Here is a 22,480-nt window from a genome sequence, read left to right as displayed (position 1 = left end):
CCTATGCTATTATTGTCTTGCTAGATTCCTCTAAAAACCGGAAGCGGCGAACTGTCTGGAAACTTAGTATGAGTATATAAAGTGCTGCATAATCTACAGCACATTCTTGTTATCGTAGTTCTCTTCCTGCCTGTTAGTTAAAAATAAACAGCATTAATAGCAAAATTTAAATTGTTGTTTTTGAGTTCAGGTTTTATTCGAATACTGTTGACTTGTCACTTGGAACAGATGGATGTTGTAGTAAAAATAATCTTAAAAACAGAACAGATTTATCTTACAGCGCTAGGAAACGCAAATTCCACAAAAGAGTTAACATTCAAAAATTCAAAACAAAAACATTCAAACTTCTCTTCGGCTTATAAAAATCACGTTTGTGTTGTTATTAAACAACTTGAACATTGATCGGTTCTAACATGAAACTCTTGCCTTTCAACACGATGAATAACGTTGTACTGAACACAAAACGACAGCAATAATTATATAGAATTTTTGTTGTGCAAGTAAACTCTTTTTGCATTAGAAGAAACCGTTCTGGTTGCACAAAAGCCTAGAATATAAGCGAGAAGTTAATTTATTTGTAAAATGTAATGTATATTTTGTAAGGATATAAGATATACATTAGACTAACAGTGAACAATATGCGGTATTAATTATGTACAAAACAAACAAAAAACATTTCCTCTCTCACACATTCATTTTTGTTTCTTTTCCTATCAACTCTACCGGTAATACACTGAAGCGCCAAAGAAACTGGTATAGGCACGCGTATTCAGATACAGAGATAAGTAAACAGGCAGAATTCGGCGCTGCGGTCGGCAACGCCTATGTAAGACAAGTGACTGGCGCAGTTGTTAGATCAGTTACTGCTGCTACAATGGCAGGTTATCAAGATATGAGTGAGTGTGAAAGTGGTGCTATAGTCGTTGCACGAGCAATGGTACACAGCATCTCCGAGGTAGTGATGACGTGGTGATTTTCCCGTGCGACCATATCACGAGAGTACCGTGAATATCAGGAATCCGGTAAAACATCAAATCTACCACACCTCTGCGGCAGAAAAAAGATCCTGCAAGAACTGAACCAACGACGTCTGAAGAGAATCGTTCATCGTGACAGAAGCGCAACCCATCTGCAAATTGCTGCAGATTTCAGTGCTGGGCCATCAGCAAATGCCAGGGTGCGAACCATTCAACGGAACATCATCGATATGGGCTTTTGGAGCCGAAGGCCCGTTCGCATACCCTTAATGACTGCACGGCACAAAGCTTTACGCCTCGCCTGTGCCCGTTAACACCTACATTGGACTGTTGATAACTGGAAACATGTCGACTGGTCGGTTCAAATTGTATCGAGCGGATGGAGGTGCACGGGTATGGAGACAACCTCATGAATCCATGTAACCTGCATGTCACCTGGAGACTGTTCAAGCAGGTGGAGGCTCTGTAATAGTGTGGGGCGTGTGCAGTCAGACACTAGTTGAGTTGAAACTTTCTGGCAGATTAAAACTGTGTGCCGGACCGAGACTCGACGTCGGGACCTTTGCCTTTCGCGGGCAAGTGCTCTACCAACTGAGCTACCCAAGAACGACTCACTCCCCGTCCTCACAGCTTTACTTCTGCCAGTACCTCGCCTCCTACCTTCCAAACTTTACAGAAGCTCTCCTGCGAACCTTGCAGAACTAGCACTCCTGAAAGAAAGGATATTGCGGAGACATGACTTAGCTCCAGTTATGCCATTAGTTGTAACTTTTTATTATATCATCTGACTATGTACTTCTTATATTTTTAGCATTGAGAATGGCTAGCTATTAGCCGAAATCTGGATTTGCGTAGTAAAATCTAACAAAGGATGACTGATTGCTACACTCTATAATTTATAACTCAGTGCGATTCTTTGAATTGAAGTTTAGTAAACTGAACAGTTTTATTTCATCGAGGAAAGAACAATTACGAGAAAAAATATTTAACTTTGGAACTCATAAATATTCATAGAGAATTAAAATGGCACATTTACACTTGGACTACATCATGGTTACACAGATATATCAAAACCAGATATTCGATCGCAGAGCGTACCCAGGAGCACATATAGACTCAAATCACTATTTAGTAATGATGAACTACATCATGGTTACACAGATATATCAAAACCAGATATTCGATCGCAGAGCGTACCCAGGAGCACATATAGACTCAAATCACTATTTAGTAATGATGAAGATCGAAGTTTAAGAGAATCGTCCTGAAGAATAACTGTGGATGAAGTGGTATACTGAATTACTGACAAACAATGTGGTGCGTTTGAAGTTCTCTTAGGCCATAGATACTGCAATATTAAATAACAAAATGGGCAGTTAAATTGAAGAGAAATGGATAAATCTAAAACGGGCAATAACGGTAGATGGACAGACAAGTATAAGTACAATAAATGTAACTGCGAATAAACCTTTGGTGACACAAGAAATACTTCAATTGATCGACAAAGGAAGGACGTACAAAAATGTCCAGGAAAAACCAGGAATACAGCAATATAAGTCACTTATGAATGAAACGAATTTGAAATGTAGGGAAGCCAGGGAAAAACAACCGCGAGAAAAATACGAAAAAAATAGAAAAGGGAATTATTGTTAGGACTGACTCAGCATATAGAAAAGGTTAAACAACAGTCAGCGAAATAGGAAGCCCAAGGTGTTAATATTAAGTGCAAGAAGAATTCCACTGCTAAACGCAGAGCAGAAAGCGGACGGATGGAAAGAGTGCATTGTAGGTGTCTACGAGGGGGAACATTGTCTTATGACGTGATAGCAAAAGCAATGGAAATCGGCATGGTAGACAATATGTGACCCAGTGTTAGAGTGAGAGTTTAACACAGCTTTGGAAGGCTTGCGGGGTGATAATGCAGAAGAGATAGATAACACAACTTCAGAATTTCTCAGACCATTAAAGGAATAGCAACCAAATTACTACTCAATTTAATTTGTAGAATCTATGAGTGTAGATACATACCATCTGCCTTTCGGAAAATTTCATCCGCATATTGTCGGCCGCTATGGCCGAGAGGTCCTAGGTGCTTCAGTCCGGAGCCGCGCTGCTGCTACGGTCGCAGGTTAGAATTCTGCTCGGGCATGGATGCGTGTGATGTCCTTACGTTAGTTATGTTTAAGTAGTTCTAAGTCTAGAGGACTGATGACCTCAGATGTTAAGTCCCATAGTGCTTAGAGACATTTGTACCATCCGAAGATAGTATGGGCTGATAAGTGCGACAACCATTGTACTATCAGCTGATGGATAAAATAATAATATACGGAACAATGAAACAATTGTTGAGGGTCTATTAGAAGGTGTTCAGTTTGGCTTTAGGAAAAATAAAGGCGCTAGAGATGCAGTTCTGACGTAGTGCTTGATAATGGAAGCAAGGCTTAAGAAAAATCAACACACGTTCAAAGAATTTGTCAATCTAGGAAAAAATTAGACAATGTAAAATTATGTAAAATGTTCGAAATTCTCAGACAATTGGGTGTACACTATAGTGAAAGACTTGTGCTTTCTGCCAATTCTCTACGCTGGTCTTCAGCTTGTTGTCTGTGCCAAAATGTTGTCTTCATAGCCACCAGTTCATGTGAGCAGGAATGAGAATCAGAGGGAGCCAATTTCTGGCTGTACGGTGAGTGATCAAACATTTCCCATCGAAAATGCTACAGGAGCGACTTCGTGGAGGAATTCCTCCCAACACCGACTCTGGTATTGTTGGAGTTGTGTTCGGGTCTGTCTGCTAAGCTGGTCCCCACGTATGCGCGAGTGTATGCTGGCTCTCGACATACTTGCCCTTGCCTTCTATAACAGCGGTTGCCGAAAAGGAGCTCCTGGAGATGATGTGGGAGTGAATTCCTGCAGTTGTGTTGGGTGATGGTAGAAGTTGGTTTTCTGCTGCAATCAGTGGTGATTTCTGTAAATGATGTGATGGCGCGATTGGTGGCTGCTTTGGAGTTTAAAATAGGTATCTCCGGAGTTCTGTATGGAACGAAGGTATTAAAACGCTGCTCCTGTTGGTATGTGTGTCGATTTAATGGTTCCCTCCACGTTATCTTCTTCTGCGTTCCCTCCCGAGGTAAGGAGGAGGGGATTGTGATCCAGGTCCAAGTCGTTTATAACAGATAATTTGGATGTCATCCAGTATTCTTGAACAGAAATATATCCACAATATCTAGGTGAAGGAGAGCTTTGTGGTGAAAACGGTATGTGTGTCCGCAATATCGACTGTTATGTTCCCAGATGCTTGAATAAAATCTTTAAGTAGCTGCCTGTTCCTGTTTGTTGCCCTGAAATGCTAGGAAGGGTGCTTCGTCGTTAGATCATCGACAAGTATCACATTACGCCTAAGGCCTCCGAGGGCTTCCAGATCATCTCTGCCGGTGGATTATAGGCGCCTATCAAGAGTACTACGGTGGTGTGAGTATGTAGTTCTGTCGCCATAACCTCTGCTCTGGTTAAGTTTGGGGTGGGGGGGGGGGGGGGGGAGGGGAGTCTATTTCTCTGTGTTCAATTCTGTTTTCGATTAGAATTGCAGTACCATCACCAGGGCTCTTTGTTCGATTGTAGTTGTAAGTGATGAAGTTTAGAATTCAAAACTCTTGTCGTGGTAGCAGATGTGTTTCAATGAGTAAAGCGACGTCCACTATACGCGCTTTCAGGAATTATTAGAAGGTTCGACGTTGTTGTAGAACGCCGGCCATTGGCGTTCCAATTTATGATGGTGAATAGTTGTGCTCTATTAATCTCCTACAATGAAATCATTGAAATGAACAGTACAGACTATACTAAATTTGGGAAAAGTCGCCTGACCGTCTCTTCGATGAATAGTTGTAAAAATTTTACGGAAGTTTAGCTGCGAGAGCATGAGAGACAGAAATTACACGCAACGGGGAGATAATTGTTTGGTTGCGGTGAAAGTACCTTGAATCCGAAGGTTGTATAGTTCTGTTGAGAAATCAGTTTTCTCCATTTGCCCGTCATAGTCCCTCGCACAGTAGTATTACTGCATTTCTCATCGAAACTGACAATTCTGGCATCCCCAGTGTTTCAACTGTACTGCTTAGCATGAAGAAAATATCGGAGCAGTCGTAAATCTGCAACAACACGACAGACGTCGGGTGCAACACCCACGTAACCGTGCGCCGCACGTTAAGCCAGATTTGTGAAGAGTACAGCTGTCTCGTACATCATACTGCTATCAGGTCCCGTGGAAACGCTAAGCTTTACCGGCATAAAAGGGAGATTATATTTCTGGATAGCCACGTTTCATAGGATGAGTAAACATGTAATCTACGTACTTTTCTACAACTAGACTATTATATTTGTACATCTACACTTCATAATTAATGCCATGTGACGTGTAAGAAGCCATTCGCGAGAAAGTAGAAAGGAAAGTCGACCAAAGATGAAAATGTGAGAGCTTAGTTTCTCCCGGCGTACACAATGTTCAAATAACTTACGGGAATGCAGACGGGTGATGTCGTCCATATTTCGACAGGCCCACACCCTACCATTTTCATGGCAATTTTGCCTTCAAAATGGCATGGTGTGCTCCTGTCGAATTATCACGGACCTCGAACAATAGCAACTTGCGGGAGTGTTCACAGAATGCTTCCTGTCACAACATTTTACTGCACAAGAGAACAGAGACGCAAAACAAAAAAGGTTCCTCTTTTTGTTAATGTACGTACATAACATTAAATAAAATTAAAGCTATCTATCTCTAGATGTAGGAACACAGCAACGGGCTATTTTCAGGACGTGGACTTTGTCTGGTATTTGTAGATCTGAAGAAAGCTTCTGACTCAATTCTAACTGGGCGTGTACCAACAGAACAAGAGAAATAAGAAGCGTATTCTATTTGAGTTGGTATACTGAAGAGTACATGCGCGGGACAGAAGAGTAAAAAGCATTATTTTTTAATGTAGAAATACTTTCAAAAAAATGTTTGTGAAATCTTATGGGACTTAACTGCGAAGGTCATCAGTCCCTAAGCTTACACACTACTTAACCTAAATTATCCTAAGGACAAACACAAACACCCATGCCCGAGGGAGGACTCGAACCTCCGCCGGGACCAGCCGCACAGTCTATGACTGCAGCGCCTTAGACCGCTCGGCTAATCCCACGCGGCCAGAAATACTTTAACCTGTTATCTCTCTTCTATTCGCCACACCGCTTATATCATTTTCATCGAGTTTCCACTGTACCTAAATTACAACAAAATACTGGCTGATTTTATTATAGATGTGCTATGTCTTTTTTTTAATCGCTACAGTTTCTGAAATATTTATTTTGCGAGTATTAGATACAGGTCAAAATTTGTTAGGTATTATCGCAAGATGCGATCTCTGTTTCTCGCACTCAATTGCATTCAGAATCAAATATTTTGTAAGGATAGATAGATCGTAACTGAAACCTAATATAGACTAAAACAGTAGATTAATTGATTCGTACCAGTTCATAATCGTTGAGGTGCAGTCAGCTCTGAAAGGCTTAAGACATTTTAAATAAAAATTTATATTTTACTTCAAAACCTTAGCTGTTATGTTACCGGAATTTGTCCAGAACAAATTTGCTTTGAAACTTCCTGGCAGATTCAAACTGTGTGCCCGACCGAGACTCGAACTCGGGACCTTTGCCTTTCGCGGGCAAGTGCTATACCATCTGAGCTACCGAAGCACGACTCACGCCCGGTACTCACAGCTTTACTTCTGCCAGTACCTCGTCTCCTACCTGCCCGCGAAAGGCAAAGGTCCCGAGTTCGAGTCTCGGTCGGGCACACAGTTTTAATCTGCCAGGAAGTTTCATATCAGCGCACACTCCGCTGCAGAGTGAAAATCTCATTCTGGAAATTTGCTTTGTTCCTTTGATTTAAAAAAAAAAAACACAGAGTTATGTCGGGTCACTAATTACTACCCAACAATAACAGATTGACCCAGATTACGTAGCTAACTCGAGTGCTTCATCTTTTACTGCCTCTCAGTTTCAGTTCCTTTATGCTATTATCCACGCACATTTTTCACATTAAAACAAGAAAAGCTGGAGGATAGCACCAAACCAAGTGAAAGACTGATGCCCTGATGACTTGAAAAAATCTTGGGAAATGTCTATGTATCCCTATCTTTGGAACCCGCTGAACTCATTAAAATCACCCAGGCGTCCATGACAACATTTTATTCAGTGTCTTTCAGTATCAGCGATTCTCTACTTGGCCTCACTTGCAAACAGCTAAGCGTAGTTTGCGTTGTGTGTCTGTGTGGCGTGGCAATGCTGGCGACCACGTGAACTCTTTCGCAGTCGAGTGTACCTTTCAACGCTGTTGAGAGAGTTCACGCATTGTCGTCTTGCAGAGCAACGGTAATAATTTACAGTGAGTTGAACCAGACATCCTTACATCGACAGCTTGCAGCCTCGCCTGAAAGGTAATGAATTAATATTTGCTTCATTCCACGTTGCGTTTTTGCCCGTTATTTTAAGGACCGTGATCTGTTCTATCTTCCAAACAATTGATGGGACAGGGCCGTTCAAGTGCAATAATTGAAAGTGGAGTTATGTATAACATAGAAAATGAACTGAATTTTCCGTTGGTGCTTGATGGAATGACATCAAACACTTTACTACGACACATGCTTCAGTATATTGATCACCAAAATATGATGACATGAGTATTTTTGTACTTATAATGACAATAACTCCTGTTTTGAGTTCACTTAACCTGAATGGTTTGTGCCTCTCGAATATCGCTACAAATTCTTACGTAAAGTCTTTATTCAACGTAGCTGTGTAACAGAACGAAAAATATTATAGGCCTACTACACTACCATGCACAGCTGGATAGACGGATAGCTAGGCACAAAAATATTTTATATTATATATCAGTTAATATAATTAAACGTTTCGTAGCTTAAAATCCGTATTATCTCTATAGCTTGTCTGACTGTGTTACTTCTTGCAGATCATTTGCAAAACTTAAGCTTATTGTTACGTGTGAAATGGGATTTTGTAACGGTTCGCGTGATGAATGACGAGAAGTGAAGCCCTAGAAATCATGAGTCGGTTGTAGGTAGACAATCACATTACCCAATCGTAATTTCCCATGGTTCATAACTGACGTTAGCTCGTATTTAGTGCACGTCCTCGGCAGATTCAGAACTAAGGCGCACAAGATGTCATTATAGCGACTAACATAGACTCCAGCGTACGCTACACGTCACTCCGTTACCACAATTATTTGTTGTTCTCATTCGTTTGCTTCGCCACCCCACAACAGTGCCGGCCGCGGTGGTCTAGCGGTTCTAGGCGCTCAGTCCGGAACCGCGCGACTGCTACGGTCGCAGGTTCGAATCCTGCCTCGGGCATGGATGTGTGTGATGTCCTTAGGTTAGTTAGGTTTAAGTAGTTCTAAGTTCTAGAGGACTGATGACCACAGATGTTAAGTCAAATAGTGTTCAGAGCCATTTTTGAACCCACAACAGTTTATCACATTCCTTCCTGAACTACCACTCGGACTACCTTACGCTCGGTCCGTTACCACAGTCAGTTTAAGACGTTCGCATTCGGGTTGGCTTCGTCACATTTAAGTAGAGCTGCTTTTCATTACATCAAATGAAAAATTTCCCATGTCTTTTTGCATTGTCTTAAAATGATCTAACGGCGAGGCTTTCCTGTAGACGACATCGCCAGCGAACTATTTTACTGAGCTTGTGATCCTATCTGAGTGGTTTACGTATTTTGTGGAAATTGGAGGTCCTGTTACTCCTGCTCGGGGCGCACCCGTTGGTACTTTGGTTTCTGTAAAATATTTGCCGCCCGCTACAACGTGTTGGACACCGTTAGTTAGATGTCCATCGAACCTATCACATTTTTTCGAAGATACTACGTAAGATCGTATCTTCGTTAGTACTCGACGAAGTAAGTCAGTGTCCATCTAGGGAGATGGAATCTACCTGTTTACTTGCATCCATTGTTTGCAAGACGTCGTGTTAGTAGCATGACGAAGGCAATTTAACTTGCCCTTATGTAGTAGGGATGGCACATGCAGCTTTATTTGCAGGCCTTATTTAATTTGACATTGATTTCGGTTTTACATGACACCATCTTCGGTTGATGTCTAACCTCAGTCTAGTTGATGTCTTGCCGCCATTCACACCATAAATATGGAAGAAAGTCCTGGATGGCGGAAATCGATTTTTTTATCGCCTGGGCATTCTCCTAGCTAAGTGTTCCTCTAAATCAGCATCCACAAGACTACTCAGCTATTAAAAACTCTTATGTGTCTGGCAGAGAGTTTGTCGAACCACTTTTAGACTATTTCTATAACTCCCCCCCCCCCTCCCCCCACCCACCACACCCCTCAGGAAAAGCAAACACTTCAGTCTTCCTGTGCGAGCTCTTATTTTATTACGATGATCATTTTTCTGTATGGAGGTTGGCGCCTACAAAATAGATTCGCATTCGAAGGAGAAGCTTGCAGATTAAAATATCATCAGAACATCTCGAGGCAACAAGAAATCTCTTTTTTTTTTTTTTTGGTGATTTTCACTCCAACTCACGCATTATATCCGTGACATCCTCCCCCTATATCGCAACAATACAAAGCGACATGCCCTTTATACTTTTTCGGCGTCCTCTGTCAATCCTCTCTGGTACGAATTCTATACTGAGCAGCAATACTCCAGATGAGGGTTGTAAGAGATCCATGATTAAGGAATTTGTTGCTAGCGCACTCGAGCAGATGTAATTTCGATGGATTGCTCACGCGCTGCCTGCGATATGTAAGCTATAAGATAATCTGAGACCAAAGAGCAGTGTTGACTGCAGTAGGAACTGTGTAGCAGTTGTAGTAGTTGTTGCTAGCGAGCAGTCTGGTGTATCGTGTTGGCTGGGCCGGTCGTGGTGGAGCGATGGCGGAGCCTGAGCGAAGGTCAAAGCAGCCTCGCGCATATGTAGTATTGTGATATCAAGCCCCATGTAAATGTTTTTAAAAAATATCTTAATAATAACCTTTCTCATAAAGAGTAACTGTTGACAATCATTCATTTCAATTTAAGGAATTTACTAATTTCTCCAATCCTTGGTCATCCCGATTATTGTAAACAAAGCCGGCCGCTGGTGGCCGAGCGGTTCTGGCGCTACAGTCTGGAACCGCGCGACCGCTACGGTCGCAGGTTCGAATCCTGCCTCGGGCATGGATGTGTGTGTTGTCCTTAGGTTAGTTAGGTTTAAGTAGTTCTAAGTTCTAGGGGACTTATGACCTCAGCAGTTGAGTCCCATAGTGCTCAGAGCCATTTTATTGTAAACAAAAATCAGTTGTTTCTTTTTATACATGACAAATCTATCGGCCAGCATTGCACAGGGCTGTGCCAGAAAAATTTCATATAGGAGCACATATATACGCGTTATCCGGCGACCTTAACTGAGGTAAGAATTTTCATTTTTTATTCAGAATGATCTTTCAGGGCCATGACGCAGCGCTGCTGACGTCCAAAATTCACCAGTTTAAATTCACAGTCATTATTGAAAGGTTATAAGTGAGCGACAATTTTATTGAGAAGTTAGTTACATTGTATTATTGGTAGGTTACGAAATTTTACTGTTAGGAGCTTTCGGATTTTTTTTTTTTTTTTTTTTTTTTTTTTGTTGGGAGGTTACACTAAATAAGAATATTATTTATATTATTTTACCGTGGGGAGGTTACAGGGTGGACAAGCGTAGTGCAGGCAATCTCTTTAGTGTATCTGTTGCATATTCTAAGTGTTCCGCAAATAACAAGGACTCTTCGGTTTGTCTTCCTCACAACATTATCCAAACGATCGTTCCAGTTTAAGTTATTCGTAACTGTAATTCCTAGTTATTTAATTGAACTGAAAGCCTTTAGTTTGTGTGTAATCGAAATTTAACGGATTTCTTCTAATATGTGGATGACGTCGCATTTTTCGTTATTTAGAGGAAACTGCGACTTTTCACGATACGCATGAATCTTGTCTAAATCATTTCACGATTGGATTTCATCTGCTGATTTTTCAAGACGTAAATGACAGGATCATCTGAAAAGAATTTAAGAGGGCTGCTAAGATTGTGTCCTAAATCACTTGTACAAATTAGGTACAGCAGAGGACCTATAACAATTCCTTGGAGGAACACCAGATATCATTTCTGTTTCGCTCCGTGACTTTCCCTCATTTACTACTAACTGTGAGCTTTCTGACAGGAAATCACGGATCTAGTCACATAATGAGACAATATTCCATAGGCACGTAATTTGATTAGAAGGTGCCTGTGAGGAACGCTGTCAAAAGCCTTCTGAAAATGTAGAAATATGGAATCAACTTGAGAGCCCTGTCGATAGCATTATTTCATGTGGGTAAAGAGCTAGTTGTGTTTCACAAAAATAATCTTTCCTGAATCCCTGCTGCCTGTGTGTCAATAAATGCAATAAATGGTTTTCTTCGAGGTAATTCATAAAGTTAGAACACCGTGTATGTTTCAGAAACCTACTGCAAATCGACGCCAGTGCTGTGGATCTGTAATTCTGCGGGTTATTTCTATTTCCTTCTTGAGTATTTATGTGACCTATACAACTTTCGAGTCTTCATGTACACATCTGTTCAAAAATAATCCAAATGGGTCCGAGCACTATGGGACTTAACAGCTGTGGTCATCAGTCCCCTAGAACTTAGAACTATTTAAGCCTAACTAACCTAAGGACATCAAACACATCCATGCCCGAGGCAGGACTCGAACCTGCGACCGTAGCGGTCGCGCGGTTCCAGACTGAAGCGCCTAGAACCGCTCGGCCACAGCGGCCGGCTGTACACATCTGTGATTGAGCGAGTGCTTGTACATAATTACTATGTATGGAGACATTATATAAGCATACTAAGAAAGGAAACGTATTTGTATATATTATGAACTGAAAGACTTACCTCTGTTAAATGATTTAAGATGCTTTGCTACAACGAGGACATCTACTTCTGAGTTACTCATATTCAAAAATGCTCTTGATTTTAAATCTGGAATATTTACTTCGTCTTCTTTGATGAAGGACTTTCGGAAAACTGTCAGCGCTAGTGTGCCTACTGCTACGTCGAGCACGCGGGTCGGGAGGAAGAGGATAATAGTGTCTAACAAACCGTCGACAGCGAGGTCGTTAGAGACGCAGCACTAGCTAGGATTAGGGAAAGATGAAAGAGGATATCGGCCGTGCTTTTTCGAAGGTACCATCCCGGCATTTGCCTGAAGCAATTTAGCGAAATCACGAAAAACCTGAATCGGAACAGCCGCACGCACGTTTGAACCACTGGGTTTGGTATCCGATACTGCCAGGGATTGTCCTTGGTGGGAGGACTGGAACCTAGTACCAACTGAGGAGCTACTTGATTAAGAAGTAGCGGCTCGATGGTTTGGGAAATTTGTAATGGTCACACAGCAGTGTGCTTGCCCCATACTTCTCCATACACATCTGAATTTCGGCATTGGCAAAGAACAACACAGCGACCATTGGGTACTGAATAGTCAGTCAGGGTCACTCTGGGGACCTTTGCTTTTACATGATCATGTGGTATCATAGAGGGACATGAAGATAATGTAATTTAACACCGAAATCGATTGCAAATAAAGTACTGCATAAATATACAGGGTGATTCAGCTGCCCCTACCGATTGGCTTTACGCAACCCGCAACGCCTGCAAATTTCATGTGCAAGATTTTTAAATTCTCTCCTTCGGTACTTGTAAACTATCACTCCAACAGAAAAAATGAACAGGACTTTTTCGTAGGAAATTTAATGTAGTTAAATTTTGTTCTGAAATACGTTTTTGCTAGAGGCCATAGTTTTCGAACTATTCTAGAAAAATGTGCAAAAATGACCATCAAATGCTGTTTTTTTTAATAAATCTAAAACCATGACCTCCAGCGAAAACGTATCCCAGTATAAAATTTAACTACAATAAATATCCTACAAAAAGACCCTGTTCATTTTTTGTGGGACTAATAATTAGCATGTACTGGGCGAGAGAATGTGAAAATCTCTCATGAGGCTTTTGAAGGCGTTGTGCGTTGCATAAATCCCACAGGTAGGGGCAGCTGAAATACCTTGTGTAGTATCGGCTGTCGTCGTATGATCTATCGGAAGATAGATGTTCCGAGATTGGAACTTGCCACTTTCGATGTTGATCAACAACCATCTTTTTAAATAATGGATTACAAGAAAGGATCAATAAAGATACGAACGACCCGCCCCTTAAATGCTTACAGGACAAAGATTTTCCCGGCATAATGTAAAAGGACCGAAGTTTTCATTTCCGCGGCTGTGAAGAAGCGCTAAAAGCGATTCTGTTTAACGAAGCCAATTAGGGGGGTAATATTTCCCGCGGGCCGGGCTACCCGGGAGACCACTAAACACTTGTCGCCGCCGGGAGCGCCGGCCATCTCGCATCGCCCCCCCCCCCCCCTACCCAGCTCCTTTATTTTCCTCCTCTTAAGAAAATAACAGAACGTCCCCGGAATAAAACGGAGCGCGGATCGCTGCCGGCTAATTGGCGCCATTAACAGTTCTTTCTGGGGAGCGGCGAGTTCTTAGTTACTTCTCCGAGGCGGCGGGCCTGCGAGGACAACGGCCCGAGTGAAAACGCCTAAATCAAGCGCCGCGACGTGCGGCGACCTCGTCCCGGATAGCGCGAGCGGAGCAAAGAGTGGTCGCTGATAAGGCGCCAGTTGTATCTCGGAAGCCGGCGCTCCGTAGCGGCCTGGAAAACCCTGTCCGTGCATCCCGTGTTATTAGATACGATCGCGACACGCCTGTGTGGACGGCCCCGTTAAATCACTCTGATGTCTTGGCCCTGGGACGCCGAGATAGCTGGTTCAGACCCCAGCGGCTGAAAACTGTCTTCGCAACCAGAGTTCGCTTAAGCCGTACTCACACGGGACTTGTTTCTCACCGTTGAGCGCGCTAGCCGTGGTGTTGGTGCACGCTTAGAAACGATCTGGTGCATCACACGTAGCGTGCTGCTTATCATGATCTGCACCAATAGCGCTCTTCAGCCTCAGTTCTCGGCTGTGTCTTCTTTACAAAATTTGACAAACGTAAAATTTTTACCTTAGATCTATTAAAACGCACATTTCCTCTCTTGCCTGCATGCTACGAGGGTCACTCAAAAAGAAATGCACATTATTTTTTGTAAAAATAGTTTTCATTCTGCATGTGTGAAAGTCTTAGTGTGTAGATACATCCTTCCCGCTTGTTTTCAACCTTAGTTCAACCTGTTCCCGTGAGTGGCGCCGTCACAGCATGTCTTCAATATGGCTACTTCACTTGACGTTCGTCAGAGGCAACGTGCTGTCATAGAATTCCCGTGCTGTGAAAACGAGACAATGGGAAACATCCACAAGAGGTTGAGAAGGTGTATGGAGATGCTGCTGTCGATCGCAGTACAGTTAGTCGGTGGGCAAGCAAGTTACGTGATGAAAGCGGGCACGGCAGTATTGAGGATTGTCCTCGCAGCGGCACGCCTCGTACTGCACACACTCCAGACAGTGTGCAGAGAGTTGACGAATTGGTGACTGCTGACAGACGCATCACAGTGAACGAATTGTCACGCTACGCTGGGATAGGTGAAGGAAGTGTTTGCAGAATACTGAAAGTATTGGCATTAAAAAAGGTTTGCGCCAGGTGGGTTCCCAGGATGTTGACAGTGGCTCACAAAGAAACAATAAAAACGGTATGCAGCGAACTTTTGGAACAGTACGAGAATGGTCGAGAAGAATTTCTTGGAAGAATTGTGACAGGTGATGAAACATGGCTCCATTTTTTACCAGAGACGAAGAGGCAATCAGTGGAGTGGCATCATGCAAATTCACCCGAGAAAAAAAATTCAAAACCACATCTTCTGATGGAAAAGTTATGGCAACGGTGTTTTTCGATTCCGAAGGGCTCTTGCTTGTGGACATCATGCCAGGTGGAACCACCATAAATTCTGATGCATATGTGATGACATTGAAGAAACTTCAAGCTCGACTGAGTCGTGTTCGACCACATCCTCAAAAGCAGGATGTTTTGCTGTTGCACGACAATGCACGGCAATATGTCAGTCGAAAAACTATGAAAGCGATAAAAAAACTCGGATGGACAACACTGAAACACCCGCCTTACAGTCCTGATATGGCTCCATGTGACTATCATCTCTTTGGGAAACTGAAAGACTCTCTCGTGGAACAAGGTTTGAAGATGATGACTCCTTTGTGCACGCTGCCAAACAGTGGCTCCAACAGGTTGGTCCAGAATTTTATTGTGCGGGTATACAGGCTCTGGTTCCAAGATGGCGTAAGGCAGTTGAGAAGGATGGAAATTATGTGAAGAAATGAAAATATTGTTCCTAAAGGATGTATCTAGACATTGTAAAACTTTCAAACATGTAGAATAAATGATGGATTTAAAAAATAGTGTGCATCCCTTTTGGAGTGACCCTTGTAGTAATATTGTTTCAGTACCATAAACATGTGATAAGGCAACAATGGGAAGTTCCGCTTCCAGGCATTAAGGACATCAGCTTATAAAAGAAAAGTTGCCAGTAATGCGGCACAAATTTACAGTAATCGTCCACATAAGGTAAAGACTACACTGACGGAAAACACCGCAACATCAAAAATAATTAATTTAGAGTATTGAAGTTTCGAGAACACATTTGTCTACGTAACATACTCGTAATTAAGATCACATGTTAATGTAAGAGCGAGATAAACCATTGAAAATGTGAAATGCTGGTAGATTTATAACCGGTGTAACTGCCAGAATGTTGAATGCAATCATGCAAAGTGCATGATTTGTGTTGTAGAGGTGCGGGATGTCACTTTGTGGGATGGCGTTCGAGATTGTTGCATCTGGTCTCTCAATACAGCGTCGGCTAATGCTGTTTGTGGATGACACTAGAGATGTCGCCCAATCATGCCCCACATGTTTTCGATTGGAGGCAGATATGGTGATTGAGCAGGCTAAGGCAACATGTCGACACTCTGTAGAGCATTTGGATTACAACAGTGGTATGTGGGCGATGGTTATCCTGTTGGAAAACAGCCCCGGTAATGGTGTTCATGAATGGCACCACGGTAGGTGTAATCACCAGACTGACGTACAAATATTCGGGCAGGCTGTGTGGGATAACCACGAGAGTGCTCCTGTTTTCACACGAAATCGAAACTAAGACCATAACTCAAGGTGTTGGTCCAATGTGTTTAGCACGCCGGCATATTGGTTGCAGGCCCTTAACTGGCCTCCTCTTAACCAACACACAGCCATCACTGGCACCGAATCAGAACCGTCATCAGAAAGCACGACAGGCCTCCAGCCTGCCCTCCAATTTACTCTCGCTTGACACCACTGCAGTCAGAAATGGCGGCGGTGGGGGTCACTGGAATGCACGCTACAGGATGTCTGGTTTGGCACTGTCCTTGAAGTAAACGATTTGTAACAGTCCGTTCTGTCACTGTGGTGCCAACCGCTGTTCAGATAGCTGCTGCAGATGTAGTGCAATCCCCTAGAGCCATACGCCGAGCTCGATGGGCTTCCCTTTTGGTAATGCCACGTGGCCGTCCAAAGACTGGTCTCCTTGCGACCGTACATTCTCGTGACCACCGCTTCCAGCAATCCTGTACAGTGGCAGCGTTCCAGTCAAGTCTTTCTGGAGTATCACAGAAGGAGCATCCAACTTCTCGTAGGCCTGTTACAAGACCTTAAGGCCTTAACGGCATTCTTGACCAACATCGACTCACCACGTCCACTCTCAAAGGAAACTGACGCTCACGACCTTCATAGCGTATATTTAAAGAAATCCTGATTTTCATCCTCATTGTGGTGCTAAAAGCGACACTCTTATGCGACGGGCACGAAATTTGAATGGACGTCATATTTCAGATGTAGAAACACGCCCACCAGCTTTCGTTTACGTCGCACCATTCCTTCTCTGTGCTGTGATTTATTTTCCGTCAGTGTACTTCGTCAATCTCACTATTCAGCAAAACCGTAAGGTCATTGATAATCACTGTTTCTGTTCAGTAGCAGTATATTTGGAACATTTGAAATATAAGACACGAAATAACAAAGAGCAAAACATCCTACTGCAATTTTATTAGTGCAAGCTCTTTTGTAAAGAAAGATAAAAAGTCCAGAAAGTCATTTATTTACTTCAGTATTACTGTTACTATTTACGTGTGTGTGTGTGTGTGTGTGTGTGTGTGTGTGTGTGTGTGTATGTGTGTGTGTGTGTGTGTGTGTGTGTGTGTGTGTGTGTGTGTGTGTGTGCACAATTATAAACAATATTCATCAAGGAATCATGTATTCCAAATTCTTGAATTTTTTTATGAACAAATAAATAAAAACCGAATTGTTGCGAATCAAGCGGTAATGTAGATAGCAGTCTTGCAATTCGAAGGTCCATGTTTCTTGACATGTTCACAGAATCAAACTAACTCTCTCCTGAAAAAGAGTTCACTCATATTTACCTAGCATCGAATACTACAGAACATACTTATACTAAATAAATAATGAAGTCACAGAATCTTTTAGGAAACGCGGAAGTGAATTTTTTCAATTTTTCTGTTATAACAAGAGACTTGCACAGTACTTTGTTCAGTGCACTACGTAGAACGTCTGTGATGTACTTTTATGTTGCGGTCTCCTGAAGGCCTTAATCCTCCATATATTATAAACTGAATTTAAACGGTCCAGTCACACCGCCTATGTTCGACGTCAGTGATGAATAAAACTTGTAGACGGAGGCGACAGCACCACCATCTCTAATGACCCTGATGTCGACGGCACGCTAAACCCAATCATGCTTCCTTGTGACAGCACTAACAGTGGAGGCTACGTAAAGCTTGGCAGGTGTGTGTTTGTCTGTGGGTGGGGGGTGGGGGGGGGGGGGGAGGATAGTTGAGAACAGTGCACTCGTTGTTGTAATGCCGAAATGGAGCGATTCACCTGACCTCCAAAGGGTATGATTATGTGCTTTCGGGCCAAGGGTGCAAACGTTTCCGGAAGAGCTAAGTTATTTGCCTCAGTTATTAAAGTATACTGGTCATGGCAAAACGCAGCTATCGAAAACCGGTTGCACTTTGGTGCACTAATGACCATGACGGCCGCAGAGGTGTGTACGGCGAAACAGACGTGTAGCCGTTGGGAAACTCTCCACCCGAATGAATCAAGCGGCTACCAACCGCGTCTCCCACGACTGTTCGGCGAATGTTGCTACGTATGGGCCTCCACAGCAGACGTCTGGTTCATGCACCCACGCTCACTGCTGTTCATCAACAACAAAGACTGGAATTTGTACTCCAATACTGCAACTGGACAGATGGCCTTTCCAGATGAATAACGTTTCACGCTCCATCGGGCAAATAGCCGTTGTCGTCTACGGTGTGAAACCTCTGAAAGCAGACACCCTAAAACAACCACCGGAGGGGTCCAGGACGAAGGAGGGAGCGTTATGGTCTGGGAAATGTTCTCCTGGCATTCTCTGGATGATCTCGTCATTCTGGGAGACAAATGGATCAACACAAGGCTCATAGACTGCATTAATCAGATAATGTAGATTATCCACTGTTACAGAATTTTACCATTCTTTTCTTGCAACGGAGTACCGCAGGGGACGTGGGGCCCTCTGCCGGTCACGTTCCTCCAACCACTTCCTGCCTGTGCGGAATTCAGGCGTTAGCGCTAACAGAGGGCGCTGATTATGTGCAGGACTATATTTTCTTCCATTTGTGACTCCTTTAGCGATTTGTTTTATGTTGTTTAATATTACCCGGTGCAATATCAACGGTGTTTAATATTTATATCATTGCCTAGAATATTGGCACTAGAGCATATGTCAACCACTGTTTTCTAACTCTTCGTCTTTTTAACAATATTACTTTTGTCGTGTTCTTCTTTTTATTGCTTTTTGTTACTGTAACACCTTTTATACTTTATAAGCTTATTACAGACTTTAACTATTGTATCCCCCTTTTACTTTCGCTGTTTCAGTTAATTATTGAAAACTAGTGTATGCCGACATTAGCGACATCTGGTCAACTTACAACACAAACATCTTGTGGCTACTGTACGGCAGCTTGTTTTAAACAGTAGTTTTACTGACAACATGACTCGTGCATATGATGTTATTTATATGTATTTGACGTTGCTGGTGCTGATTCCGCAATTAACGTTTGACGATGCCACTATGGCTGCAGTACATTAGGACTCTGTTTTTATGAAACAGGTATGCCTCTTCATATTTAAAGCGCACAAATATAAATTTTGTCAGTACCATTTTCAATATGCTCTATCTATTGTTCTTAAGCTGTATACAGTTTGCGACTGTATTTATGTTTTTCCCATTTTTGCTGCAGATCTGATAATCGTCATTAAAGACGGAAACCGGTAATCTGTTAAACAAAAAAGATTGTGACCATAGGTGAAAATCAAAGCAAACAAGTACCCTCTATTCTTGGGGGCCATGTACGCTCCTACATGCAGTTTCTTTCTCCTCGGCACAATGACATCTACCAGCAGGACAAAGAAACGTGTCACACAACTCACAGTGCATATGCGTGGTTTCGAAGACCACCAGGATGAGTTTTATGTACTCCCATGGTCACCAAACTCACCGGATGTAAACCCGATAGAGAATCTGTAGGACCACCTCGATCAGGCAGTTCGCGACATGCGGCCTCTACCGAGAAACCAAGCGCAGCTGACACGACACTGGAGTCGGCGTGGCTCCACAGCCCTGTCGGTACCTTCCAGATCCTCACTGACTCTCTTTCTGCACGACTCGCAGCTGTACGCGCTGCAAAATGTGGTTTCTGAGGCTTCTGAGAGATGGTCGCATTAATGTGGCTGGAAGTGTAGTTATAACAAACTGTAACATGGACGATCAATAGTTTGGCCAGGGAGAGAATAGAAGCTTCAGAAGAATGCTGAAGATTAGATGGGTAGATCACATAACTAATGAGGAGGTATTGAATAGAATTGGAGAGAAGAGGAGAAGGGACCGGTTGGTAGGACATGTTCTGAGGCATCAAGGGATCACAAATTTAGCACTGGAGGGCAGCGTGGAGGGTAAAATCGTAGAGGGAGACCAAGAGATGAATACACTATGCAGATTCAGAAGGATGTAGGTTGCAGTAGGTACTGGGAGATGAAGAAACTTGCACAGGGTAGGATAGCATGGAGAGCTGCATCAAACCAGTCTCAGGCTGAAGATCACAACAACAAACCAACGACAAAGCGTTTGTGGCGGATATTTAGTATGTCATTCCCTTGAAACTGCATACTTTCACAACGCGCCAGTTATAATACGAAAACAACCATCTACGAAAATTCTTTAATCTACTAAATGAAGTTTCCCAGCATTTTATTACAAATCACATTAATAACGACGGTTTTTAGAGAGACCCTAAGTGTACGAATGCTTTGAAACTGCACATAAATTTATAGGACGTAATTTGTGAAATAAAATGGGCTTGAAGTGGCGTCTCCCAAGTTCTGCTCGTGACGTAGAGAGCGTCCTTCCGTCCTATTAGTTAAAAGTTTCGTTGGACGCTGCCGAAATGTCACAGAACTTATTTCGTGTTTCATGTCCCCGCAATGCTTTCTCATCATGAAATAACGGGAACTGAAGTCACAAAACTCGTACAGCTCCACATCCACATCAACTATTACGTCTCGAGTGCGGACAGCTTCAGTATTTATGCTCATCTAATTGCGGCACTTCTGAGACGATTGGGTCATCATCTCATTTTTATGTTACTATAAAACATAAGTGCTCCTAGCCCGGTTTAAAATGCTGCAGGCTCTTAAATATTAATTCAGTAATTTCACTTGAATTGTTATACAGGGGTTCAGATGCCACCGAATAGACCTTTCTTTGCTGTATAAATGGTTGGCAGTTTTCTCTCGCACATGTTCGATCAGTATTCTATCTATCAGAGTTCTGATTTGAAATTTTCTGGCAGAATAAAACTTTATGTCGGAGGGGGACCAGACCTGATATTTACGACAAAATAATTTCCCTCTTTATCCGTATTATAAGAGGTGCAATTTTGCGAAGACGCAATTTGTAACTCTTTATAAAACCATATCAATAGCCGCTTGAGTTAGAGATAGCTTAATAGTTTTATTCGTTCAATCACGACCGTTTTCGGGCGATTATAAGCCCATACTCAGATGTGCAGGAACCGTGAGGCATGTAGTCCCCGCACATTGGAAAAATTTGGAAATTTGTGGTAAGGACTATGGGACCAAACTGCTAAGGTCATCGGTCCCTAGGCTTACATACTACTTAATCTAACTTAAGCTAAATTACGCTAAGGACAACACACACATCGATGCCCGAGGGAGACCTCGAACCTCCGACGGGGGGAGCCGCGTGGGCCGTGACAAGGCGCCCCAAACCGCGCGGCCACATCGCGCGGCCCGCACACTGGACACGGGACTGCGGGCTGGTGGCTGCCCCACAGATCCTCACTTGGGTTTACATCCGGGAAGTTTTGCGGCCAGAGGAGAACAATAAACCCGTCCTGATGCTCTTCGAACCATGCACGTGCGCTGCGATCTGTGAGACACGTGGTCAGTGCGGGCGGCCACGCGCCTAACGATTCCTCATATTCCTGAAGATGGACTTATAATCGCCCGAACCCGATCATGGTTGAACCAATAAAAAAAACTATTTACAGCTGAAGCTGTTAATTATCCGATTCTCCCATGAAGCTCAGTTGCGTATGTCCTTTTGACCAAACCTTTATGAAAATGTTTCGTCCACTTTATAGGAGAGTGTTTTCCTTTCTGTTTATTGTTGTCAAATGTTGTAGTGGAAAAGGAGATTCCAGAGTTGAGCTAACACTATCCAACTAACCACTAACACGTTCAGTAGTAAATGTTCTATTTCAGATTCTACTGCTACGTCAGAGAGGTCGAGTAGCCAAGAATTGTGCTTAATTTGTTATGATCAGCCATACATCTCTACACCACAAGTGATAGAACGATGTTGAGGTCGTCAGAGGTCGACCACAAGATTGGATTGGGAGAGAATGAGGAAGGAAATCGGACGTATTATTTTCCAAGGCCACCTTCCCGACATTTACGTTAAGCGATTTAGGGAAACAACTTAAATTTGGATTGCCAGACAGGCTTTCTCTAATATGAGTACATTGTTTGAACATTGCACTTATATAGCTGATAATACTAGGAAAGGTCATAGACTAACGTGAAATTTAATCACAAGGCATTCAGCATAAACCAGAGTGAGTGTACACCAATGTAAGTGTAAAGCTGCTTTACCACTTTAGCTTCTTTATCCTTCTGAAGACGGGCCAATTATTGGCAGGCGCTGTTGTCGGTGTTTTTGGGATGTTTTAGTTTATGGAACATAATTGTTCGCCGCACGGTTTCAATTGCAGACGATAATCAAGGT

This window comes from Schistocerca piceifrons, chromosome 3 (assembly GCF_021461385.2).
Source record: "Schistocerca piceifrons isolate TAMUIC-IGC-003096 chromosome 3, iqSchPice1.1, whole genome shotgun sequence".
NCBI lineage: Eukaryota > Metazoa > Arthropoda > Insecta > Orthoptera > Acrididae > Schistocerca > Schistocerca piceifrons.
This window is presented reverse-complemented; position numbering follows the sequence as displayed.